We start from the raw sequence: 27379 nt of genomic DNA on the forward strand, positions 1-27379 counted from the left end.
GGCTCACCAGCTTGAAACCAGGCTCACCAGCTGAGCGCAGGGTCACTGGCTGGAGTGTGGGATCACCAACATGATCCCATTGTCACTGGCTTGAAGCCCAAGGTCGCTTGGCTGGAGGCCCCCAGTCAAGGCATGTACAAAAAGCAATCAATGAACAACTAAAAGTGCCATAGCTACAAGTTGATGCTTTTCATCTTTCTCTCTTCCTCCTTCCCTTCCTCTCCCTCTCTCTTTCTCAAATAAATATATAAATAAATAAAGTAAATAAGGTTCACAGAGATCAATGAATTGCCCAAAAAAACCCAGTTTTTTAGTGGTACAGCCAAGGCATACAAGGCATACTTTCAGCCTTTTTAAAACAGAAGGATAAAATACACAAATCCTAAGTGTACACAAATCCTAAGAGTACAATATTTACAAAGTGAGTATACCCAGATCAAATCAGAACAGTACTTGCCATGCAGAAGCCCCCTTTCATGCATGTTACCTCCCAATCATTATCCCCAATGGAAACCACTAATCTGACTCCTAACACCATAGTTAATCTTACCCATTTTTGTACTTTATTTAAATGGAACCAACAAGTATATACTCTTCTGTATCTGTTTTAATTCAAGATTGTTTGTGAGATTTATCCATATTAATAAGTATGACAATGACCCATTCTTTTTCACTACTGTATAGAATTTCATTATACAAATATACCAAAATTTACCTATTCTACTCTTAGACATTTGAGAATTCCAGGTTTTAGCTATCATTAATAATACTGTTACAAACATTCTTACTTTGTAAATGAAGAAGCTAAGGCCCAGAAAGGAGAAATGACTTAGTCAAAAAAACACAGCAATTAGGCAACCCAACTATATCTCAGAAGGACTGACTTTCCCTTTACTCTATGACACAGCAGTCAAAGTCCCTCTAAACCCTAAAGATTTTTTTAATGCTTGTGCAATGCAAAAGCAAGTCTTCAGTTACATATATGATGCCAAATATTATTGTACTTTCTGGTTACCACCATTACTTTATTAAAAACTTTGAAAATCAATGTCATCTTCCCTAACTTAAGTCATTCAATGAGATTACGATGTTTGGGGTAGAAGTAGTTTATTCTCATACATATCACTATTCCACAGAGATTTATCTATTTTACAGTCGAATAAAAATTTGATTCCCAGATTAGAAATGTCACAAGTTAGGAATTATATCAAAATATGGACAGAGACAAAAATCCCAAATTATGAGCAGGTAGCATTCCAAAACTTTGCATTTAAGTCAATTGTCTGGAATTTAGAAAGCATTTTCTCATAGCAGTCATAGAATACATAGTGATAGGTTTTCAAATCAGCCTACAAAAGCCAACTTGACTCAAATATACCTGAAAATAGCACTACTAACAATAATACACAGCCGTTAACCACTATGAATAAACACCTAACTTGGAATAATAATTTACAGAACTGTACTGTAATACCCCAATCTCTTGTATTAACTCTCAAACTGTGGAAGACCCACTCCTATCCCTTTGTCTTTTCTTCCAAATGCTCTGTGACCAGCTTATGCCTATATTTTTATCCCTCACCAGCACTCTTCATTTTATGTTCCCAGATTCTGGGCCACAGAATTCAGACCACAACTTATCCTATAATTCCTATCCCTTAAATAACCCTTTCAGATTTTCACTGCTAGAAAAACCTTTGGGAGGAAAAAGACAAAGAGAAATAGAGGGAATATTTAAAAACTCTCAAGAAATACTAAAATTAAAAAAAATTTAAAAAAAAAGAAATACTAAAATTAGTTATTCTGTTTTCACATAGAATAGTCACATGGAATAGGCACAGGAAGTCACAAAATTTTCTAAGCCCCTACTTTCATTGAAATATTCTTCTCTAGAGACCCCTTCAGTCCTTCTGGACTTTAAAATCCCATGTTGGGCACTTCTGAGGACCTCCCTTCCCATTAGAAAGTTTCCTATTTCATTCGTTTTCACATTCTCTCTCATTTCTCATTTGGACCCTAAATGGAAAGAAAAAGAAAGGAGTATGTTGATAACATCAAGTCTTTTAGCTAAGCACACACAGCATTGAAATAAGGGGGAGATGGAGCCTAAGGAGTAGTTAAGCCATTAAGGTCACCATTAATATGTAACTTACTACATAAAAGTTACAAATGATACAAAAATGCTCTGGAACAAAGAAATAGTTTCATAAATGAATACCAGACAAGTTTCCAGAAATGGAAAAAAAAGAAAACTACCTTATATTTCACAATATAACATTCCTTTTAGCTTATAGCTTACTCTAGCTTTCTAATAATTAGACTGAAGATGTATCCTCTTATTGTCTCTGTAACTAACACTGACCTGAGTACACCACAAATAGCGAGAACCTAGGGTATCAAAAAGCTACCTCCTGATCTAATGAACTTACCTTATCAACAATTGGAGAAATCAATTTCTACTTAGTCTAGGTGATGAAAACCAAAATGAAAGAAGCTATAGTACCCTTAACATCCAATGAAGATGGTAAATGATTCTGAAAGCCAAAAGAAACCTGAAAGTCACAAATGCCCTTAAAATAATTCTTTAATACAGAAATGAACAGTAGATTCTCTAAACTTTAAAGAATGGATGTTTTACAGAAAGTAAGCTAGGAAGGTAAGACTATATATATAGTATATCATTCTGTCTGTCAGGTAAGTCTTTTAAATAAGTACCTTATGGGTCAAAAATCTTATATAGACTAAAAAACTTAGGTACAAATTATTAAACTATAATTTATATAATATTTGTGATTGAAGCTCACATAAGAAACCACACATTTAAGTGCAGCAATATAAAGATAATGTACCCAAAAGGAATTAGCTTGATAACAGACAACTAAATATTCTATCAGAGAGTTGCCACACTGTAGACAATTAAAAATGACCTTAACCTACCCACTATTATTTGATATAAACTGGTCCTGGTTCTACCACTTAGTGTATGAGTTTGAACAAATTATTAAACCTCTCTGGGTCTCAATTACTGGACTAGTAAGTGAGAACTAAAGATGGTACCTACCTCATGATTATTGTGAGGATTAAATGACGTAAAGTTAAACTGCTTTGAGCAGCTGCAGGTACAGAATATTCATAAAGGTTGGTTACTGTTGTTTTCTCCAAACTGATCATACAAGTTACTTGAAGTCACATCCATGACTTAACACTACCTTTGAAACCTTCACAACCCTCAGACGGATAACTAATGGCTCATAGGAATCCAGAACCTTGAAGCTGAAGGAGATTTTAGAAGTCCTCTGGAACAATTACACTTACTTCAACAATAAGACTCATGAGAGCTTATCAAATCTTTGCTTAAACATTTCCAGGGACAGAAACTTGCTATCTCAACAACGCATATAAGAACAGCTCTAATTACCAGAATGTTCCTTTTGAAGATTTCATTGTACCGATTACTGCCTCTCATAAACTTCTCACCCAAAATGCGGAGTTCACTAGAGGGCATCACAATATTAGGAGAAATCATTTATCAGAAAAAATTATAAAAAGAAACAAATCATTTTTTAACATTTATTCCAACTAATAGAAAAATATTGCATCCAGTTATATAAAACATGCTTGTTAATTTAAAAATTATTGTTTAAACATACATTAAAATGTTCTGAAGGAATTAATAGTAGGATAGGTTGTAAAATCATAATACTTATATGTTTTTGTGTATAAAGTAAGTGATTTAGGTCAGTGGTCCCCAACCCCCGGACCGCGGACCGGTATGGGTCCGTGGGCCATTTGGTACTGGTCTGCAGAGAAAGAATAAATAACTTACATTATTTCCGTTTTACTTTTATTTAAGTCTGAATGATGTTTCATTTTTTTAAAATGACCAGATTCCCTCTGTTACATCCATCTAAGATTCATTCTTGACACTTGTCTCAGTCACGTGATACATTTTTCTGTCCGTGAAAATATTTTCTGACATTAAACTGGTCCGTGGCCCAAAAAAGGTTGGGGACCACTGATTTAAGTTATCATACAGCTTGGGCTCTTTCTAGCCCCACAATAAGGCCTCCCAATAATTTAAAGTAATATAAATAATTATATAAAGCAAAGCATACAAAACCAGATTATATTTATTTATTTTTTTTGTATTTTTCTGAAGCTGGAAATGGGGATAGACAGTCAGACAGACTACCACATGCGCCCGACCAGGATCCACCCGGCACGCCTACCAGGGGGACGACACTCTGCCCACCAGGGGGCGATGCTCTGCCCCTCTGGGGCGTCGCTCTGTCGTGACCAGAGCCACTCTAGCGCCTGGGGAAGAGGCCAAGGAGCCATCCCCAGTGCCCGGGCCATCTTTGCTCCAATGGAGCCTCGCTGCGGGAGGGGAAGAGAGAGACAGAGAGGAAGGAGAGGGGGAGGGGTGGAGAAGCAGATGGGCGCTTCTCCTGTGTGCCCTGGCCGGGAATCGAACCCGGGACTTCTGCACGCCAGGCCGACGCTCTACCACTGAGCCAACCGGCCAGGGCCCCCAGATTATATTTATTATTGCTCCTTGATGTATACTTAAAGTCACCACCAACTTTTCAGAGAAAGACCCAATGGCAAAAAGAAAAATTAGCAACTTCTAGCCCTAACCAGGTAGCTCAGCTGGTTAGAGCATGGTCCCGGAGCACAGAGGTTGCTGGTTAGATCCCCGGTTAGGGAACATACAGGAACAGATCAATGTTCCTGTCTCTTTCTCTCTTCCTCTCTCACTAAAGTCAATAAATAAATTTTTAAAAAAGAAGGGGGAAGGGAGGGGCACAAAGAAAACCAGATAGAAGGTGACGGAAGACAATTTGACTTTGGGTGATGGGAATGCAACATATTCAAATGTCAAAATAACCTGGAGATGTTTTCTCTGAACATACGTACCCTGATTTATCAATGTCACCCCATTATAATTAATAATAAAAAATTTTTTTTAAAGAAGAAGAAGAAAGAAAAATAACTTCTATAAGAAAATCCAAACCTGGATCTGTGCATAACCAATTACTTAAATGATCTAATTAAAACCAAATTATTTTTAAAAGTCTGCATTCATTAACAAAGTGATGGTTCATCAGGCTCCAAGAGGGTTCAGAACTGTTCTCAAATACCCTTCAGCTCCCCCTTGTAAATCACAGTAACATGTACAAGAATAAACATGGAAAACTAGGCACTATCATAGCACACCTTTCCACCAGATCACATTCTCATTCTTACGAGATTGTACAACTCTATACGCTGTAGGTTACAGAGATCTGCAGACTACCCTGTCAGGTAGAGGTTTCAGCTGACGTCCCTCACTGCTCCCTGGCTTCTGCCCTCCCACAAATCACTTTTGTCTCCATTTGCAATCCATTTCAACATTCCTTTACTTCATATACATTTGTAGGGATTTTATTTTTTACTTTTCTTTTGTACCATTTATACCATTTGCCTGATAGTGAATTAAATTCCCTAAATCATATTTATCTTTACATCTGTATGCCTGCCTGCTCATTTATCCCAAAGACACTAACTAAAATAAAAAGGGTCTTAATAATGTCAATTCCTTTCACTACTAAGAGGCACATTGTGACAGTTAATTTATGTATCAGTCTGACTGGCAAAGGAGTACCCAGATTAGACATTTCTGGGTGTGTCTGTGAGGGTATTTCAAAATTAGATTAGCATTTGAATTGGTGAACTCAGAAAAACAGACTGCCCTCTCCAATGTGGTAGCATCATTCAATCGGTTCAGGGCCTGAGTATCAACTATATTCAGAGATAACAAATCATTTCATTATTTTTTAAACTCCAGAGAGAATGCTGAGAAAGCCATAATTACAATTTGTTTAATGGAAAAATAGTTTTAGACAACACAGCCATCCACAGCTAATCTCTTCTCCTCATCTCTGTGACTTAAAAATCTCATTTAATGCATTAGCTAAATATGACACAAAGATTCCATTACATGATGGGAGGGTGGGGAGAGGCTGGCAAGACTTGCAAAACTATTCTAATAGGGCTCTTGGGTATTTTCCAAAAAATAATATCAGAAATGAGTATGAAAAGATACAGTACGTATCCTGCCTCTCTGCAAAAACTATTTCTAAGATTTGGTGAATCAAAAATATTTTGCATAAACCCTATCTGACTATCATTAAAATATCTACAAAGAAGATGAGAGATATTACAGTTTACCAAATGCAAGAACAATGTGCATTCTGACTCTAGGGGCACTTTCATTTTCATAAGAAAAGAAAACAGGCTTCCATATTGATAGATATATGAATTTACCAGAATTTCCAACTGCCCTTTTGTTGTCCCACCTGACTGCCTGACCTCACCCTTACTTACTGGATAATCTCCCCTGAGGCAGAAGAGTTCCAGAAAGCTGATCAACCACCCAAGGAGGAGCATTCCAGAAAGCTGAAATCCTAAAACCATAAAAGGAAACATACCAGAACTTTTGACTCAGTACCCCCTCAGGCTCTCCCAAGCCCTATAAAATTCACCTCATAGTCTGTAACTGGTGCCCTTCTCCCCCCCCCCCCCCCAGAAGTGCCCAGCAGGGTTCCTTTCTTCCTTTCAATAAAGCCTGTTACTCTGGTCTTTTCAGACTCCCATGGATTCCAACATATATATCTCAGCAACTTCCAATGCAGCCTTCGGTCCATGATCCTTTCCTTCTGTGTTAATATATCAAAAATTAGGGGATATTTCAAAATGGATATGAAGCAATAAACTATCCCCTAATTTTGTGAGCACTATATACACATACACACACACACACACACACACACAAACATTTCTTTCAAATCAAGAATTTAACACATGAAAAAATTATTAAATTTGAAAAAGCTCAATCTGGGCAAACTTTGTTTTTTTCATATGCCAGTAATAAAAAGTGAAGCCTTAGAAGTAGATGTAATCATCAACGGCAACCGTTGACTTCAGCGAGGTCTGAAGGTTCTGTCTCCCTTGTTCCCCTTCTCCATAAATGCTCTCTATACATTCTTTTTTTTTTTTTTACAGAGACGGAGAGAGAGTCAGAGAGAGGGATAGACAGGGACAGACAGACAGGAACGGAGAGATGAGAAGCATCAATCATTAGTTTTTCATTGCGCATTGCAACACCTTAGTTGTTCATTGGTTGCTTTCTCATACGCGCCTTGACCGTGGGCCTTCAGCAGACCGAGTAACCCCTTGCTCGAGCCAGCGACCTTGGGTCCAAGCTGGTGAGCTTTAAGCTCAAACCAGATGAGCCCGCGCTCAAGTTGGCGACCTCGGGGTCTCAAACCTGGGTCCTCCACATCCCAGTCCAACGCTCTATCCACTGCGCCACCGCCTAGTCAGGCTAAAAAGGTAATTCTTGATTGTATTTACACCTTATTTTTTAAGTAAAATTGGTATTACCCAACAAAATCACCCAACCTTATCACCTAGTTTGGCCCTAAAATGGCTTTTGGGTCATTTTAAACAATCCTAGCTTCACAAAAGAAAGATTTAACACAACTTCATTAGTTAAAACAATCTGCTGAAGCCTGTGAGACAGGGAGTAGTCCCTGGCTTCAGAAAAGTCCCCTCCAGATAAACGGAAGTATTCATTGCCACCAACCCCAGCTTTCAATGCATGCCCAACAACCTATTCCATTTCTTTTTACTCAGAGGCTTCCTGCTAGAAGGGTCCCCTCCCCAGCCATGACTGTTAATAAAGTCCTACCATTTCTTTAAGACTCAGCTCAAAATATACCTGTTCCATGAAGCAGTTCCTCTTTTGAATTCCAGAAGCATTTCAATTTCTGTACAGCTCACTAGGTTAGCATGTGCTATTTTCATGCTGATGTTCTTTTAATATATTCTGACTTCCCAATTACAGCTTATAATGAACTGGAAGATATATCTTCTATCTCCAATGCACTTCACTGGAGATACACATTGAGTCGTTCAGCCAAGAAAGAGAACAGGTATTTGTTCTATATGAACATTGGGACAGTATTATTAATTTAGATTTGATGGACTATGGTGAGCCTTGAATGGCTGACTATGGAGTATAGGTTTTATCCTGCAGTGATGGAAAACTGAAAGTTCTTGAATTCAAAAGTGATACAAAAAAAAGTGTATTTTAGAAAAAGCAGTCCTTGGTCCACAGCTGCCAGAGGGAGAAGTGGGGGAGAGAGGAGGGATAACATGTAGAGCAAGGAAGCCAGTGGGCTCCGCTTATAGAGTTAAGTGAGGGTTTTAAAGTCAGGAAGCACTGGGTTCTCCAACACCTCTTGCTCTGTGGCTCTAGGTCAGTTATATGTCTTCTTAGAAACTTCATTTTCTTTATCTGTAAAGCAAGGATGATAAAATAAGAACCTACCTACCTATCTGTGCTGAGTATTACATTAAAAAAAAAAATCTTTGCCTTAGCCGGGGAGCTCAGTTGGAACATCGTCCCAATGCACCAAACTCTGGTCAGAGCACATACAGGAGTCAACCAATGAATGCATGAATGGGTGGAGCAACAAATCAATGTTTCTTTCTCTCTCTCTCTCAAATCAATAAATAAAATTTTTTAAAAATACCACAATGTCTGACAAAGGGTAAGCACAGTGCATTCTAAAACCAATTATCTGACACCAACTGTGTATCCTACAATTCCGACAGTCAGATCCCACAAGTCAAAGGGCAAGGTACCCAACAAGACTACCGTTGCTTCAGACGTCCACAAGATATCAAAACCTCTATCCAACCTGGTTACAAATTTGGGGTTCCCACAACCCTCCTTCAAGTGCAATAATTTGTTAGAATGACTCACAGAAGTCACTGAAAACACTATAAGTAAATGATTACAGTTTAATTATAAAGGACACAACTCAGGAACAGCCAAGTGGAAGATGTGTAGAGCAAGGTCTAGGAGGAGAGGAATGGGGGATTCAGAGCTTCCATGCCTTCTCCAAGAAATTCAGATGTCACCTTCCTAGCATATCAATGTGTTCACCAACCTGGAAACCCTGTTGCCCCAGAGTTTATATAAGGGATTTCATTACATACACATGATTAATTAAATCACTGGCCATGTAATCAAGCTCAATGGCCAGTCCTTCTACCAGCCCAGAGATAAGGGAGCGGTAAAATGCCAACCCTCTAATGAACAGCTAAGTCACACAGGGGGTGTGACTAGACCCCACTCTGGACACTACTGGGGAGCCCACCCTGAGTTACTTCAGTAGCATAAACTCAGGTATGGTTTTAAGGGGCTCACTATGATGAACAAAAGATATTCCTACCACTCAGGAAAATACAATGGTATTTGAAACTTTGTGTCCAGAACCAGGTTCAATGACCAGATATATATTTAATTATATCACATACACAATCAATGGAAGCTGTTATTCTAGAAAACAAGTAGTAGACTATTAAAACAACATTAAGTTTAGCGATAAGGAGGAGAGAAAAACATCAGAAGTATTGTAAAAGAAAAAGCAATAGAAAAAAAAGGAGAGAGGGGTCAAAGGAGTATGAGGGTTCAAGTCTAGATGACTAAATAGAAACAGACATATCCACACAGAAAATAAAGACAAGATTGAGAATGATTGAGTACTAGTCAAGCTGGGACTAAAGGCAACAACTGGGGATTCTAAGCAGACAATGGACAGATATGAGAACATGAAGAACATGAACATACAGGGGGAGAGGACATGGCCAGGATCTGTTGTCACAGTTATCCACATAGTTAAGATACCCCACTCCCCACAAAATCCCTTCCTACTCTAAGGATACCAGCTAATGGTGTCACACATGCATCTAAGTTAAATAAAAACATGGTATTGTACACAGCATCAAATGTAAGAGCTGACCTCTAGAATATATATATTTCATTTAATATTTTGGACTTTAAACAAAAGGGTAACCTCATTTTCAACATAAAGATTTCAAAAGAATCCCATGAACAAATTCCAAACAGAAACATTTTATTTTGTATCAATAGAAAATTTACAATGTGTCTCTCTAACAGAAATGTTTATTTTTCAAAGAAAAGTTTATGAAACAATCATAGAACATTTCAACAACACAGCAACATAAACAGAACAACTATGCATGATCAATTCACAGAAGCTTCTTGTTCAGATTCATGAAACAGGATAAACACTTTATGCATAGAAACCATTACAAAGACTTACTCAAAGCTTTTAGAAAGTACATTCAATAACTAGAAACTGCCTTGTTAATTGTCTATGATTCAGAAGCATCAGAATTTATTTTTCCCCACAATGCACACATTATCTCATCCTTTTTGTGCTAGCTTCCCAGAAAGAATTCTAACTGTCTTTCAGTCAGTGAAGGTGACAAGTGGGAGAAAAAAGGAAAAGCAAAGTTTAGGAACAGCGTAGTGAGCTAGGTAGATGACTCGCGGTGTAGTAAAGCTATCATGGGCCCATGGAACTGAGACATTCAAGTACTGACGGGATTAACCAGGAGGATGATGATCAGAATGCTTAGGATGAGAATACCAGAACAGTGCAGTGAGAGCCCAGTATGTGTCCCATCCATCCATCCATCCATCCATCCATCCATCCATCCATCCATCCATCATCTCCCATTCCCATCTCTCACCGCTTCCTCATCATTCCAGAGAGAGTGGAAGGCAGCAATGTCAACACTGGCCAGGTACTTGGAGCTTCAGCTTCTCCCTGATGACAATACCCCTAGCCAGAATATGGATAGTGAGAGCAAAATCTGAGCCTAGATCCCAATCTCCAGAGGAAAGAGAGCAAGGGGCAGTTCCCCTCCCCGTACTCCATAATACTTGGGATATTCAAGTTCCAAAGGTGGCTATAGAAACTCAAAGACCTTCTCAACTAAAGAAAGCAGACATGATTCTACTAATTTACTCTGATTCTAAAGCCAAATTACAACCATTTTATTTTGCATCAAACTTTAAAATATGTTTGTATTAGGCAAGCTGTTGCTTTTGTTTATACTACTTAATTTGGTTACATCAAAATGAATGTATTATATAAACCAGTTTTAACTATAGGTATATCTACCTATGTATAAACTCCTTGTTGTTCGCAAGGTAAACACTTTCCATTGAGGATTATTTTCATTATCCTAAGCCAGTGGTTCTCAAAGTGTGCGCCAGGGTGCACTGATGTACCCTAGAAGATTTCCAGGTGCACCCTATGGTATTGCAGAGAAATATGTGCCTGTTGGGGACCAAAAATCCAACAGGATTTTTGGAGTTTAGATTTTTGGGGGACAGAGGTGTGGGGAATTGGCTGTAAGCTGACAGTCTGCCCAACCCCCCACCTCACTTGCCTGATTAGGTTGCAAAAGGCTGTGAAGCTGTGGTGCTGGATTGTTTACACTACCCCCCATGTTCCCCGGAAAGACTGGAGGCAAATTTCTTCTATTCTTTGTTTGGTGTAAAGTTAAGATGATATATATGGTGGGGGTTTTCTGCATTCAACACAATTAAGAGTAAAAAGAGAGGAATTCTTCAATGTATTGACGAGGAAATGAGAGTTTGCCTTTCAAATATATGACCAAACATTGAAGAAATCGCTAGGACACATCAGGCTCATGTTTCTCATAAGCACAAGAATGAAGAAACTTAACACATTCATATAGGAACCTGCCAAATTTACTAAATCTTACTAAGAATGTATCTATATATATAAAAAGATAACTCTTTTGTCATTTTTAAAATTTTTAACCACTCCTTTTTACAAATTCTAAACAGCATAACTCAAAAAATGTAACATAAAAGTTTTTTAATGTCAGAATAAATTTAATTTTATTGTATTTATTTCGTTTAGTTACCATGAAAGCACGCTTAGACTTTATATCTTTTTCTTTAATATTTGACTTAATTATAACATATTTCTCAGAAATTTGTATATAGTGTGCCTACAATTATTTGTAGGATTTTAAATGCGCCCCAACTTCAAAAAGTTTGAGAACCACTGTCCTAAGCTAATAGCAGCTGAGGATGCTCTTGGACTGAACCAACTTGCTCCAATTACATAACCCGCAGAAGGCCAAGGTCTGCTCCAGGTCACTGCTAATTTCTGAAGGACTTAAATTCACTCAGCCTCTGAGGATTCCTTGTTCTAGCTCAACCAATTCACCAGTTCTACCTTACTCCTATCCACTCTCATCCTCAAACCCTCAAACAAACAAACAAACCCAAAAACAAACAAACAAAAAACCTTAAGTAAAAACATTTGTAAATGCTAAAGGTCAGAGGGAATGGTCAATTTAAATAAAATAACCTTGAGCCACTTTTCCTGCTTCTCTCTTCTTCAATTACCCCACATTCCTACTCACCCAAAAAGTGTCTTCAAAACTCCAAATGGTTATTTCTAGGTTAAGCAGAATTCAGACTCCCCAGGTCCCACTCCCTGACAAGCATGCCCACAATTCATACACACAGGTGCTCAGCTCTAAAGCCTTGCATGTAACTGAATCCGCTCTCCAAAATTTTTAAAGCAAAAAGATAATTCTGTTAACACAGTTGAGCCACCCTGCCAGCCTTAATGCTTCTTCTTAGTACAAAGGCAGACAGGGCAGGGTCTTCTCAACCGATGTTTACTGAGTTGAATTAGCAGGCTGCTGTCCTAACTGCTCAGCAGGTCAAACTCTGTATTTCCCTTTCTCAGAACAGCAAAGTCACTTGCATGTTAAAATGTTCTTCCTTCCAAAAGCAACTAATATTGGTCACCTCGTTCCATTCCTTCCAGTTATTTCCAGGACAAATTTACAACCTAACCACCAAGGTAAAAAATCCCCTTGCTTTTTTGGTTTTTGTATTTTTTTTTACAGATTAAGAAACTAAATCTTAAAATGAAATTAGTTGCTCACTGCCTCCCAGTAATAAAAAAGTTCTTAAGATATTATTAGGTACTGTGAGAAGTGTGTTACTAGCAACATCTCTGTAAATCCTCACAACCACAGCAGAAAAATAGCACTTGACCCCTTTTAGAGTGGATAAACTGATTTACCTTAAAAAACAAAATTCCCTGCTCCAAATCATAATGACAACAGTGCTACATTGGGAGTCAAACCTATCAAGCTAAATTCAGAGTTCAAGTTCTTTAAAGGACAATTTAAAGATTTTATTTATTCATTTTAGAGAGGGGAGAGAAACAGAGAGAGAGAGAGAGAGAGAGAGAGAGAGAGAGAGAAGAGAGTAGTGGGGGAGGAGAAAGAAGCATCAACTCCCATATGTGCTTTGACCAGCCAGGCAAGCCCAGGGTTTCAAACCAGGGACCCTCAGCGTTGCAGGTGGACGCTTTATCCACTGTGCCACCACAGGTCTGGCTTAAATGATAATTTAAGCAAACAAAAAAATAACACTGTGTCTCCCATACAAATATAAAATGAACACCTAGCTATAATTTTACTTAACTCATTAGTTAACTATGAAACAAATAAAATGTTCCAACTTGTTCAAAAGTGAATCCAAAGAGTACAAACATAGAAGCAATCAGGGAATGATATGGGTCTTCCTAACCAATCCAAAGTGGGCTTCTTCCAAAAGAGAAAAAGAAATCAATTGCACTGCCAACCAACAAAATTAATTTGCATGTCTAAGGACAAGAATTATTTGCATTGCTGTCAATTATTCACAATTTACAAAGCTACAGACCCTATAGATTAGTTCTTCATGAAATGTGTTCTAGACATCACCTAGTTTCCATAGAAGACACCCACTAATCCTTTCGGTACATTTCAAAGACTTTCTCAAATTCTACCTTTTTTTTTTTTTTTAAATTCAGTGACATGAAGGGAGGCAGAAGGATACTCCGGGACTGGGATCCACCTTGGCAGGCCCACTAGAGGGCGATATTCTGCCTATCTGGGGCACTGCTTGTTGCTCAGCAAATGAGCTCTTCTTAGCACCCAGGCCGAGGCCAAAGAGCCACCCTCAGCGCTTCGGGCCAACTCACTCCAATCGAGCCATGGCTGTGGGAGGGGATGACAGAGAGAGAGAAGTGAAATGGGGAGGGGTGGAGAAGCAGATGGGCACTTCCCCTGTGTGCCCTAACCGGAAATCAAACCCAGGGCATCCACATGCAGAGCAGATGCTCTACCACTGAGCCAACCTGCCAGGGCCTCCTGGCAGGTTAATCACTATGCACAATGTCTATTTCTTGGTTTAGAAAAGAATGCACAGCTTCAAGATCTCTGACAACCCCTAGAAACACTGAATTAGTCCCTCCATAAAACTAATTTTTCACTAAGATAAATTCTTCTCTATCATGTACTAAGCCAGAAATTTAGCTTTACTACAAATTTATAACTAAATGCAGAAATAAATTAATTCATCAGATGGTCAAGCTTCCTAACAGATCTAAAAACTAAACATTTGGTTTTACTAACAGTGACCCACAGAATTATTCTCTAGAAAAATAAAGGCATAAACAGTCACTTCCAAGCAACTGAACCAAAAATTAATGTATTTTATGGGCCAATTTATGAGTCTTAATTTCCTCTGCTTTCTTCCATAAGAAAGTATAAAAATAAAGTGAACAGCCACCTCATTTAAAATGAAGTAAGACCTGATCTGTGGTAGCACAGTGGGTAGAGCATCAGCCTGGGATACTGAAGTCACAGGTTCAAAACCCCACGGTCGCCGGCTTGAGAATGGGAGAACAAATGAAGACTGTGAAAAGGCAAACCAGCTAGGGACCCTGGGACTCACAGAATGACACTATGGTGAGTTCCCTGGGGGTTCTTTTTGCATCATATACCACATGGACAGAACTGAAGAAGCCAGTAGTCCAGAAACACCAAAGGAAGTTGATAAAAAGTCCCTGCTCTTTCAAAAAAAAACAAGAAAAGAGCAGCATACCAAAACAGAAAACTTTTATACAATAATCACTGCACTTCAGAAACACAGACACATACACAGAAAAAAACTGTGGCCCGCCCTCACCCATGACAGCAAAGGCCATGTAGGGAACCTAAACTTGCACTCTCACCAGGCTGTAATGTTGTGCCTCAACATGACCCACCCCAACCCCACCCCTGCAGGGATAATATCAAAGGCCGACCTTTCTTCCCTGCCAGGAGGTAGGTAGTAAGACCCACATCCCCTGCCTTGTCTATGAAGACTACCTGGAATGCCTGGACTTCACTACTCCCACGACAGTAACGAGGCACCCTTTCTCAGCCCACGGGGATGGTATGAGTCGAGGCCTAGTAGAGTCAGGACATTACCATCTGGCAGGGTTAAGAAGGCCAACCCCTTCCAGCAGAGTCAGGAGAGACCATGTGAAGAACAGCAAGGAAGTATAGGTGGAAGACCAGAAAGAAGCTGAAACTTCCACCCCAGCCTAGCAGCCAAGAGGAGTCCCACCTTTTGTGTCAATGGACCAATTCCTTTAAAGCTCACAACATACCCAAAGTGGAAATAATTTGAATAGCCTTGTAACTATTAAGGAAATTGAACTTGTAATTAAAAACTTCCTAGAAAAGAAATCACCTGGCCCACTGTTTCATCAGAGAATTCTACCAAATATTTAAAGAAGAATTAATACAATCTCTTCCAGAATATTAACACAATCTCTTCCAGAATACACAGGAATAAGGAGTACTTCTCTATTCACTTTATGAAGCTATTATTACCCTGATGCAAAACCAAGAAAAAGAGGGTATTAAACCCCCCCCAAAAAAACAAACTACAGACAAATATATGGACATTGACACCAACTCCTTAACATATTAGCAAACAGAATTCAGCAATATATAAAAAGCTGAATTTAACCCAAGGATGCAAGTGTAATTCAATATTTAAAAATCAATTTAATACAATCCACAATATTAACAAACTGAAAAAATACTTATATGATCATGTAATTCTATAACAGAGCCTGACCAGGCAGTGTCGCAGTGGATAGAGCATCAGACTGGAATGCCAAGGACCCAGGTTCGAGACCCCAAGGTCGCCAGCTTGAGCACGGGCTCATCTGGTTTGAGCAAAAGCCCACCAGCTTGAACCCAAGGTCGCTGGCTCGAGCAAGGGGTTACTTGGTCTGCTGAAGGCCCACGGTCAAGGCACATATGAGAAAGCAATCAATGAACAACTAAGGTGTTGCAATGCTCAACGAAAAACTAATGATTGATGCTTCTCATCTCTCTGATCCTGTCTGTCTGTCCCTGTCTAACCCTCTGACTCTCTCTGTATCTGTAAAAAAAAAAAAAAAAAAAATCTATAACAGAAAAACTATCTGGTAAAATTCAATACCTGAAAAAAAATTTCAATGCCTATTCCTGAGAAAAACTCCCAGGAAAGAAATGGGAATAAAAGGGGACGTCCTCAACTAGATAAGGAGTATCTTAAAAAGAACCTAGAGCAAACATTATTCTACATAATAAAACAAGACAAAATGCATACATACAGAACTGCCTCTATTATTGGGAACAGACAAGGATGTGCACTCTTACCATTCTTACTCTTATTCAATATACGAAGAAGCAAGAAAAGGAAATAAAAAGCCATACAGAAGAAAAAAACTGTTTCAGATGACAACTGTTTAAATAGAAAATCCCAAGAAATCAATTCCCAAGTCCCCCAGAACTAATAAGTGAGTTCAGCAAAATTACAGATACAAGAGGGAGATGAAAGGGAGGGGAGGGGAGGGAAGAAAAAGGGAGGAGAAAGGGAGGGGGAGAGAGGGGAGGAGGGGGGAGAGAGGGGAGAGAGAGAGAAACATCAATTTGTAGTTCTACCCATTCATGTATCCATTGATTCTTGTATGTGCCCTCACTGGGGATGGACCTACAAACTTGGTGTAGAGGGAAGATGCTCTAACCAACTGAGCTACCCATTCAGGGCATAACTTAAAATAATTAATCTAATGCCTTTACCTGCAAAACATAGCTTAACAAATACCACAGCTGAATAATGACCTTCTCAAAAGATACCCTAAAACCTGTAAATGTTACCTTATGTGTGTGTGTGTGTGGGGGGGGGGGGACAGGGGAGGAACATCTTTGTAGATATTAAAGTAAGTATTTTGAGAAGAGAGGGGTGATCCTGGATTATCAGTGTGGGCCCTAAATAGAAATTTATATAACCTTTTGAGGAGACAAATGGGTAGTCTCCCCCTGGAGCATTTTACACATTTTCTTTAGCCTTTCTTTCTCAGGCTTGCCTTTTCTCCCTAAACTCTAAGGATCCCCACAAGATCTGCAACCAGGGGAGTGATGGGCTGCAGCAGCTCATCCTGGGCTAACCCGCTGAACCTGTATAAACGCGCCCCCTTCCTCTGACTTTCCAGTGAGCCTTCAGCAGCCCAATGTGGCTCACTTCTTTCCTGTAACAGCTCGAGAGCCAAAGCTGCCCCGCCCAGGCTCTCTCCTGTTACTTCTTTATCCTAAGCCTGCCCTCCTTTCACTGTCCCCAGCTCTGATAAACTTATGCTCCAAAAAAAAAAAAAAAAGGTGACAAAAAAGAGAAGACAATGTCAATGTGACCACAGAGGCCCCTGCCTCTGTGATTTACTGCAAACCAAGGAATGCAGGTAAGCACCAGAAGCTAGAACAGGCAAGGAGCAGATTCTCCCTCAGACCCTCTGGAGGTGGAGCCACCCTCCAATACTTTGATCTAGGCCCACTGATTCTGATTTTGGACTTCTGGCCTCCAGAACTGTGAAAAAATTCATTCCTGGCATATAAAGCTAACAAGATGGTGGTAATTTGTCACTGCAGCCACAAGAAACTAATAACACTTACCCATTTCCTGAAATGTTGTAGAGCTGACAAATATGCATAGAAAAGGCCCCCAAGATGTCTGAAGTACAGTTGTGTGTGTGGGGGGGGAGGACACAGATACAATTTTAGAGTTCTTAATTCAAAATAAGAATATATAGCACTCCTAATATTGGAGGGTCAAAGAAATCTAGATTAAAAAAATCTGGATATGTTGGAACAATTGTATCCAACGGTACACTTAATTCACCAAAGATTAGCCCACTCATTAGACAAGACTGTTTATATCAGTAGCTCTGGCAAAAATTCAACCTTGATTAACTGACTTTTAGTGTATTTCTTCTCTGTAGAAGAGAAAAGCTAAAGTGTGCTGGCTTCATTACTACCATAAATAAACTCTGCAAAATAAGGTCACTTTAGTACTCCCAGGACTACTCTCGATTATTTAAATCTGCTTCTACACTTCTCTCTCCATCTCACAGAGAACAAAGCAAACATAATTCTTCCTTTAATCAATTGGTTCTAATGAACAGGCGTACTAAAAATACAACTTAAGTTTCAACTTGTAATAACATTAACAAGTATGTTATTCCAGTAATTCACAAACTCTCCAGTTTGAATACATCATAAAAATATCATGTATATTTATAACACAAACATTAAAACACAGTAACATATTTTTAATGAATTTTAGAATATTATAATGGAATATGCAAGGTTATTAAAAGAGTGCCAAAATAATCATGTACACAAAAAAATTAAAAAGGAAGGGAGTAAAGAGAGACAAATATACAGTGACGGAAAATTATTGACTTTGGATGATGGGCACACAACGTCATCAACAGTTCAAATGCTATAGAGATGTTCACCTGAAACCTATGTACTCTTACTGACCAATGTCACCTCATTAAATTTAATTAAAAAATATATACAGGTACAGCCCTGGCTGGATAGTTCATGTGATTAGAGCATTGTCCCAAAATGCAAACGTTGTGGGCTCGATACCTGGTCAAGGGCACATACAGAAACGGACACTTTCTCTTTCACTCTCTTTCCCTTCCTCTCTAAAATCAATAAATAAAATTTTTACAGGCCCTGGCCGGTTGGCTCAGTGGTAGAGCATCGGCCTGGTGTGCGGAAGTCCCAGGTTCGATTCCCGGCCAGGGCACACAGGAGAAGCGCCCATTTGCTTCTCCACCCCTCCCCCTCTCCTTCCTCTCTGTCTCTCTCTTCCCCTCCCGCAGCCGAGGCTCCATTGGAGCAAAGATGGCCCGGGCGCTGGGGATGGCTCCTTGGCCTCTGCCCCAGGCACTGGAGTGGCTCTGGTTGCAATAGAGCCACGCCCCGGAGGGGCAGAGCATCGCCCCCTGGTGGGCAGAGCGTCGCCCCCTGGTGGGCGTGCCAGGTGGATCCCGGTCGGGCGCATGCGGGAGTCTGTCTGACTGTCTCCCCGTTTCCAGTTTCAGAAAAGTAAAATAAATAAAATAAAATAAAATTTTTACAAAATAAATTAATTAAAAATAAAGTTGAAAAGGACAAAAAGATGTCTTATTTAAAACTCCATTATAGAGAGAATCAACCCTAAGCAGCTATAGAAAATTATATTCAGCATGGATATTCAGAAACTTTAGATATAGTTTGTAGTAAAAGGTATACTGTACAGAAAGCAATAAATGAACAACTAAGGAGCTACAATGAAGAATTGATGCTTCTCTCTCCCTTCCTGTCTGTCCCTATCTCTCAGTTTCTCTCTCTCTCTCTCTCTCTCTGTCACACACAAAAAAGGGCATACTCTATTTAAATAATCAAACACTTACACTGAAAGCCACATTCGCAAAGTATATTTTAAATTTAAAGTGGATTAAAACAGGCATTTTTGCACAGACTCTGGAACTAGTCTACCTAGGTTCAAATCAATGTTACTTAACCTCCCTGGGCCTCTGTTTTCTCATAGGTAAAATAAAGATTTACCTCACAGGTGAAGTTGTGAGGGTTAAAGGAGTTAAAAACTTAAAGCACTTATAACTGAACCCAGTATCTAGTAAGTGCTCAATAAATGTTGGCAGCTATTATGATCTATTAAAACAGAGGGTCACCATCAATACCTATGAACCTTATAATAGTGTTTCAGCTGCCAAGCTTACCTTTCATCACAGAAAACCTAGAGGTGACAAGAGATGACAAAATTTCAATGATCTCTGTACTGAAAGCATTGATTTGTATATCCCCTTCTAGACAGTAAGCTCAAGAACAGGGACCATGTCTTACTCAACTCTGTCTGCATCACCAAATTCATGGTAAGTACTTGTCCAAAATGTCCAAGTTAAGTAAATAAACATTTTGATGTTCAAACCACTCCTATTTACCATCATTTTCCTTCCTAATGCCAAACAGGCAAATTTTTATTTAAAGGCTACCCAATATAAAGAGAAATTACGTAATTCTATGAAATTTGTATTACAACAGGATAGCAGAAATAGTAAGAACCACAGACAGAGCTACCTTCCCCAAGACACCTAAACATTCCTGTGGGGAAGAGTCACTGTCGGGGTTAAAAACAATCTTTGCACTCCACCCTCCAGCCACACACAGCCACAAGAATGGGTGTTACCACTCACTGCTCTTCCTTCATCAGTACCTTATTCCTATCTTCTTCCATCATTTGCTGTGTGACACCAGTGAATGCCAGCTCACCAAAATGCGAGATCCCTGCTCCAGGAGGTCTCCCAAGAGGACCAACTATATACACTTATAAAATGGAGTTGATCTCCTATTTGAAATGGAAAACTAAGGGTAGCATAAGGCTTCCCTTTATCATCCCTAGAACAGTAATCTACTTCCACTGAGGAAGTGAACAATTACATTTTTAGAAACCTCAACTGTGAAAGACTGTTGGTTAATCATCCTCAGACAGCTTTCAACTGATGGCTGCTCCTCAGAAGTCTCTTCCATCTGCCTCCCAGTTATCACAGGTGGAGCCCCACAACCCTACCACCAGATGGAGAGAATCAGGTAGAGAGATGCAATGAACACTTTGTCAAATCAGGCTGAAGCCCACCCAGAACTCACCAAAGGCTTTTCTTAGCTCTATGGTAACATTCAAAACTTCGCAGCAAAAGAAATTGTAATTCCTCATTATCCAAGAGCAATCAGCATAGTACGGGGGGGGAAAGGCCACTCAGTGATTTCTCTTAAACAGGGGCCACGTTTCATAAAGATGAGAAAGAGATATGATTAGAGTTTCCTCCCAAAAGAAACAAAATATAAATTTATTTTCATAATGTATCTTATGTTTACCAAAGTTTAGGTTACACTTGGAACTATGCACTAATTCTTAAGACAAGAAACTAATGAACTGAGAGTTTGGGACATAATTTTGTGAACAAACTGTAAAACAGCATATGACAATTTTGACTTCACATTTGCCTTTTACAAGACAATAATATGTCACATTTACAACAATTTAGTAGACTCTGCTTTTGTAAACAAAAATAAAACTTGAAAAATAAAAATAAGTCATTTTTGAAAAAAAATAGATAGTTCATCATTTATTCCCCAGGAGTCTCACATGCACCTTTAAAAAAAATTTTTTCAAGCGAGAGAGAAAGAAAGGATGGGAGAGAGATGAGAAGCACCAACTTGTAGTTGCATCACCTTAGTTATTCACTGATTGCTTCTCATATGTGCCTTAACCAAAGGGTTCCAGCCAAGCCAGTGACCCCTTGATCAAGCCAGCGACCTTTGGGCTCAAGCCAGCAACTTTGGGCTTCAAGCCAGTGACCTTTGGGCTCAAGCCAGCGACCATGGGATCATGTCAATGATCCTATCCTCAAGCCAGCAACCCTGCACTCAAGCTGGTGAGCATGTGCTCAAGCCAGATGAACCCGTGCTTAGGTAGTGACCTTGGTGTTTCGAGCCTGGGTCCTCAGCATCCCAGGTTGACACTCTATCCACTGCACCACTACTGGTCAGACTAAAAAAAAAAAAAAATTTAAGGCCTGACCAGGCGGTGGCGCAGTGGATAGAGCATTGGACTGGGATGCCAAGACCCCAAGGCTGCCAGCTTGAGCACGGGCTCATCTGGCTTGAGCAAAATAAAAAAATGCTCATCAGCTTAGATCCAAGGTCGCTGGCTCAAGCAAGGGGTTATTCGGTCTGCTGAAGGCCCACAGTCAAGGCACATATGAGAAAGCAATCAATGAACAACTAAGGTGTCGCAACGAAAAACTGATGATTGATGCTTCTCATCTCTCTCCGTTCCTGTCTGTCTCTCCCTATCTATCCCTCTCTCTGACTCTCTCTCTGTCCCTGTAAAGAAAAAAAAAAGAAAAAAAAACTTTTAAGCGCCTCTCTCATCATCACCCTGCTGGCTTTCCTTATCAAAAGTTAACTGGTAGACCTGACCTATGGTTGCGCAGTGGATAAAGCATTGGCCTTGTAACGCTGAGGTCACCGGTTCGAAAACCTGGGCTTGCCTGGTCAAGGCACACATGGGAGTTGATGCTTCCTGCTCCTCCTCCCCTTCTCTCTCTCTCTCTAAAATGAACAAAATCTTTAAAAAAGCTTTTTAAAAGTTTACTGGTCTAACATTGCCAAATTCTCACTAGTACCTCTTCTTAAGACATAAATTAAAGCATAACAGTAAAGTGCACAAATCTTAGGTGTGCAATTTAAATTTTCATATATACAGACACCTCTATAATCACCACTCATCTCAAGATATAGAACATTTCCAACATCTCAGGTTCCAACATCTCAGGCCCCTTCCTAGTCATTATCACCACCACCAGAGGAACTACTATTCTGATTTCTACCAACAGGAAATAGTTGTCTGCTTTTAAACTTCAGTTAAATGGAATCTAAGCAGTTCTTGACCTTGCTGTGAATTCATGAAATCCTTTGCAAGATTTGCAATGTCACCTCGCAGTCGATTTGGAATGTAATCAGTTATGTTGTTGGGTTCCAGACAACAACTGTGTTATGAATGTTTCAGTGGAGATCAGCTTTATAACTAGAGAATTCACTTCCGATTAGTTCCATACTATAATGACTTCTATGTAAGTATATTAAAAACTTAATGTAAAAAAGAAAAAACTTGCCTGACTGGGTGGTGGCGCAGTGGATAGTGTCGGACTGCAATGAGGAGGACCCAGGTTCGAGACCCCGAGCTCGCCAGCTTGAGCGTGGGCTCATCTGGTTTGAGCAAAGCTCACCAGCTTGGACCCAAGGTTGCTGGCTCGAGCAAGGAGTTACTTGGTCTGCTGTAGCCCCATGGTCAAGGCACATATGAGAAAGCAATCAATGAACAACTAAAGTGCCACAACGAAAAACTGATGACTGATGCTTCTCATCTCTCTGCATTCCTGACTGTCTGTCCCTATCTGTCCCTCTCTCTGACTTTCGCCCTGTCTCTGTAAAAAATAAAATAAATAAAATAAAATAATGATTGATTTAAAAAAAAAAAACTCGAATACCCATCATTCTGGCATTTTACACCAAACATGACTTAGAGAATTCCTTCCACTCCTTTTGTGTGGCTTTCCTCCAATCTCCAATGGAGCCAACTTTACACTAGACACTGCTGACTTTTGATGACATAATTAAGTTTTCTGTAGTCTCAGAAATTAGAGGGCTAGCTAGAGGAAGTTATAAGCCTGATTTTGTTAGCTATTATTTGAACCAACAACTTTAAAAGTTTATAATTCTCCCAAAACTCAGTAAAAAGAACTACCTGCTCCATACTTTTTCCTAAATGAGTTAACAATATTTCTAACCTCTAACCATATATTACTAAAAAATCAAAACAAAAACTCACTTTTCTCTTTACTGTCAGCGGTGTTTCCCTCCCCCATTTCATTATTCTTAACAGCCAGTAGATCCTCCATTCAACATGTGTGTGGTGAGACTCTGAACACAGCCAATGCCCTGGTTCACTCCCTCACCATCTCTTGTCTACCCTCCTTAACTGGTCTCGCTTGCATTGTCTTTCATGCTGTTACCAAAGTCACCTCTCCATTACATGAGATCGACCATATTATTTCTCTGATTAAGATCCTTCTATAGGTCCTGCTGCCCACAGGATAGTCAGGATCTTAGCTAAGAACTCACAACCTGGCCCTAATCGTTCCTGGCTTCTCTCCAAGCAACTCCTGCAAAACTCTGGTCTGGCCTGACCAGGCGGTGGCGCAGTGGATAGAGCATCAGACTGGGATGCGGAAGACCCAGGTTCGAGACCCCGAGGTTGCCAGTTTGAGCACGGGCTCATCTGGCTTGAGCAAAAAGCTCGCCAGCTTGGACCCAAGGTCGCTGGCTCGAGCAAGGGGTTATTCGGTCTGCTGAAGGCCCACGGTCAAGGCACATATGAGAAAGCAATCAATGAACAACTAAGGTGTTGCAATGCGCAACGAAAAACTAATGATTGATGCTTCTCATCTCTGTTCCTGTCTGTCTGTCCTGTCTATCCCTCACTCTGACTCTCTCTCTGTCTCTGTAAAAAAAAAAAAAAAACCTCTGGTCTGACCCCTAGACACCCATGGACTCCTACTCACACTGATGCTTCACTGCTTCCTCCTTTGGCTAGAAGCCCTTTCTCCCTTCATCCTGCAGTCAGCTCCCTTCCTTTCTGGGCCAGGGCTACCCCAGCAAAAGCAACATACCCTTGTATGTATTGCCAAAGCCCTTTGTACCCACCACAACTACATCACACTGCATTAGTTAATCATTTCTTTCTGTCTCATTCACTAGGCCACAAATTTCTAGACCTGAGGCTTCTCCCTGGACTTCTCAAAGATAAGGTTAGGATTTAATTTTTACATCCCAGGAACTTGATAGGGCAATTCCATAAAGGCTCAATGAAAAAAAAAAAGTTCCAACCACTTTTATTCGTGTCATCTTTTTCTATAAATAGAAACTGAAAAAAGTTAGTACAGCCTGACCAGGCAGTGGCGCAGTGGATAGAGCATCGGACTGGGATGCGGAAGACCCAGGTTCGAGACCCCGAGGTCGCCAGCTTGCGCGCGGGCTCATCTGGTTTGAGCAAAAATTCACCAGCTTGGACCCAAGGTCTCTGGCTCAAGCAAGGAGTCACTTGGTCTGCTGAAGGCCCACGGTCAAGGCACATATGAGAAAGCAATCAATGAACAACTAAGGTGTCGCAATGCGCAACGAAAAACTAATGATTGATGCTTCTCATCTCTCCGCTCCTGTCTGTCCCTGTCTATCTATCCCTCACTCTGACTCTCTCTCTGTCTCTGTAAAAAAAAAAAAAAAAGTTAGTACAATATGTCAAAGTAATGAACCTGTTTTCTTCTAAAAGTCACCCAGCAAATTATTAAGTTTAATACAAACTAAAATCTCCTTTATTGATTTGTGCTCCCTGTTTGAAATATCCTAGCTTATTTGTTTTAAAATATCTTTTATCAAAGATAAGATGAAGATACCACTTAAAATAAACTGTAGTCATCACCCTATAAATCACTATTGGGTGCCAAGGAATGAATCACAGTTATTATTTATACAACTAAAAGATCACAAATAAAATTACTTCATTGAAAAATTTGTTTATATATATATATATATATATATATATATATATATATCCTTAACATGTAACACACCTGCATGGTGATTAAGAGCATAAGCTGGAATCACAATGCTAGTTGTGTTACTTGGGGCAAATAACCTCAATTTCAATGTGCCTAAATTTCCTCATCTTTAAAACAAAGACGATGAATGTGCCTACTTCACAATGGTTCTGGGTGACTGAGTTAGCACCTTGATGGCCCTCAGAACGGTGCCTGGCAGAGTAAATGTGCAAGAAATGATAAATGTCAACTTAACATATAACCTTTGTATTCTTGGTTCTCACAACAGTACAATGAGATTGTCTGAACAAAAATGTTTTGCCCGTTTCAGAGATAAGGTGCTAACAGAGAGATGATATGATTTCTCTAAGCTATTTTAAGTGGCAGAGTTGGAACTGGAAACCATACCTAATCCCAGACCAAACTGACCAAACCTCCACAAATCCAGTTTGGAAGGAATCTTTTGGGTTTTCCACATTGTTTCCTCTTGTTTGTCAACAAGAGCCAGCCCAGGAACCTGGTAGGAACAGCGCACTGCCCTATTTGCTCAAGCTGGCGAAGCCTCCCTGTCACAACGCCTGACACATAGCAGGCACTCCAGAGACAACAAACAGCTACTGATGACTGAAACACAAAGTGCCACTGTGCTGTCTCAATAACAGAACAAGACACTCCACAAAATCAAGCCTGCTACCCAAAAGTCCCTTAATATTATGCTTATCTGTCACATCCAAGTATTGTGTAGCCATAGAGTCAAAAAAGCATATAAAAAAAGGAAAAGACTTTTGTAATTGAATAATCTTTTACTCTCAAAAATATGTTTTGCTAAACGGGGCTTTCATTAAGACAAGTTTTCGAGTTTTTTTGAAAATTAACCCAACTAGTGATACTCTATGAAATGTCTCTGTCCAAGTAAGTGGTTGACATGAAGACAGTATTTTATCTCCATAAAACCTTTACCAAAACTTATTTTCAAAACTTCCCTGGGCTTAACCTGAATCCCAATCCTGTCTTAATTACAGCCACCTCACATGGAATATAAGTAATGAGCTTCGAAGGCAGATGCAATGCTCCTGATGCACCCACCTGATCCAGGTAAGTACAAAGAAGCAAAACATCAAGAAGCGACACCTAAGTACCCTATCTTTATCTTTCTTCTCTTCAAATGAGCAAGCAGAAGTTAGAATACACCTTAATGATCAGTCCTGACATCAGGCTCTGGGTAGGGCCTACCTTTCCTTTCCTGGCACTACCATTCTGGAAGCTACAGGTGGGTGACTGGTACCTGGAGGGTACACATACGGGGCAGCTCAGCCCCTGCCCTCGACAGCTCAACGTCGAAGGCTCACACATGGCGGCCTCCTGAGACGTTCTTCTGCACATCGGATTTAACAGCAGTGCAGCGCCAGACCCGCCAAGGTGTGGCGGAGGGAGGGGCTGACGATCACTTGCAAACAGTGACCAGACACCAAAACACCAGGCCCTCCACAAGCCGCGCCACCTCGCCCTTACGACTCGGCCCCGCGGCCCCTGACGCCTCCGCCTGCCTCGGGGAGTCGCTTCCCCGCGTCTCCTCTTACCTGTGCCGGCGACGCCGCCAGTTGCGTCGGGGACCCCAACTCTCGGTCAGGTGCCCGTTACCTTGGCCGCAGCCCGAGAGGCCCGGCTCAAGGGGAAGAGCCCGTCGGGCCGCTCCCCCTCCACCAACTCCGGGATCCCTCGGCCACCGCCGCCATTTTCCCCGCGCAGTAACCCCCACCTGACAACCCCACTCTCCCACCTGTGACCAGCAGGGGACGACGCGCGACACCGTGGAGGGCGCGTGCGCGAGCTGGGGAATCCGCGGGGGTCACAACCTCCGAATACAGCCCGCCGCTAATTCATCCCGAAGCGGGATGCGTCCGGCCCGTCGCCCTAGTAATGCGTCCCAACAGGCGTTATACTGATTGGCTGCGAGCGCCGTGACGCGACGGCGTCCCCGGCCGCTTGGGAAGCCCAGGACCCCGGCGCGGCGCCCCTGCTCCGGGCGGGGTGGGGCACGGCGCCCGGGTCCTCTAGGGCGGCCTTAAAGCGGCCTCACG

The 27379-nt window shown here is 40.6% G+C and overlaps 1 protein-coding gene across 5 annotated transcripts in view; it reads right to left on the reverse strand.

Annotated features, from left to right (window-relative positions):
- The window catches only part of LCLAT1 (lysocardiolipin acyltransferase 1), a 162703-nt gene extending 135432 nt beyond the window's left edge, over positions 1-27271 (reverse strand). For 2 of the 5 annotated variants that reach the window (XM_066378595.1, XM_066378591.1), the window contains exon 1: positions 26879-27056. The gene's annotated coding sequence lies outside the window, so the exon portion shown is untranslated. Of the gene's footprint in view, positions 1-26878; positions 27057-27078 lie in introns of those variants that run through there. The other 3 variants (XM_066378594.1, XM_066378590.1, XM_066378592.1) reach the window with 3 other exon arrangements.
- Between the last annotated feature and the right edge of the window lie 108 nt (positions 27272-27379).

Source organism: Saccopteryx leptura, chromosome 3 (assembly GCF_036850995.1).
Source record: "Saccopteryx leptura isolate mSacLep1 chromosome 3, mSacLep1_pri_phased_curated, whole genome shotgun sequence".
In the NCBI taxonomy this organism is placed as follows: Eukaryota; Metazoa; Chordata; class Mammalia; order Chiroptera; family Emballonuridae; genus Saccopteryx; species Saccopteryx leptura.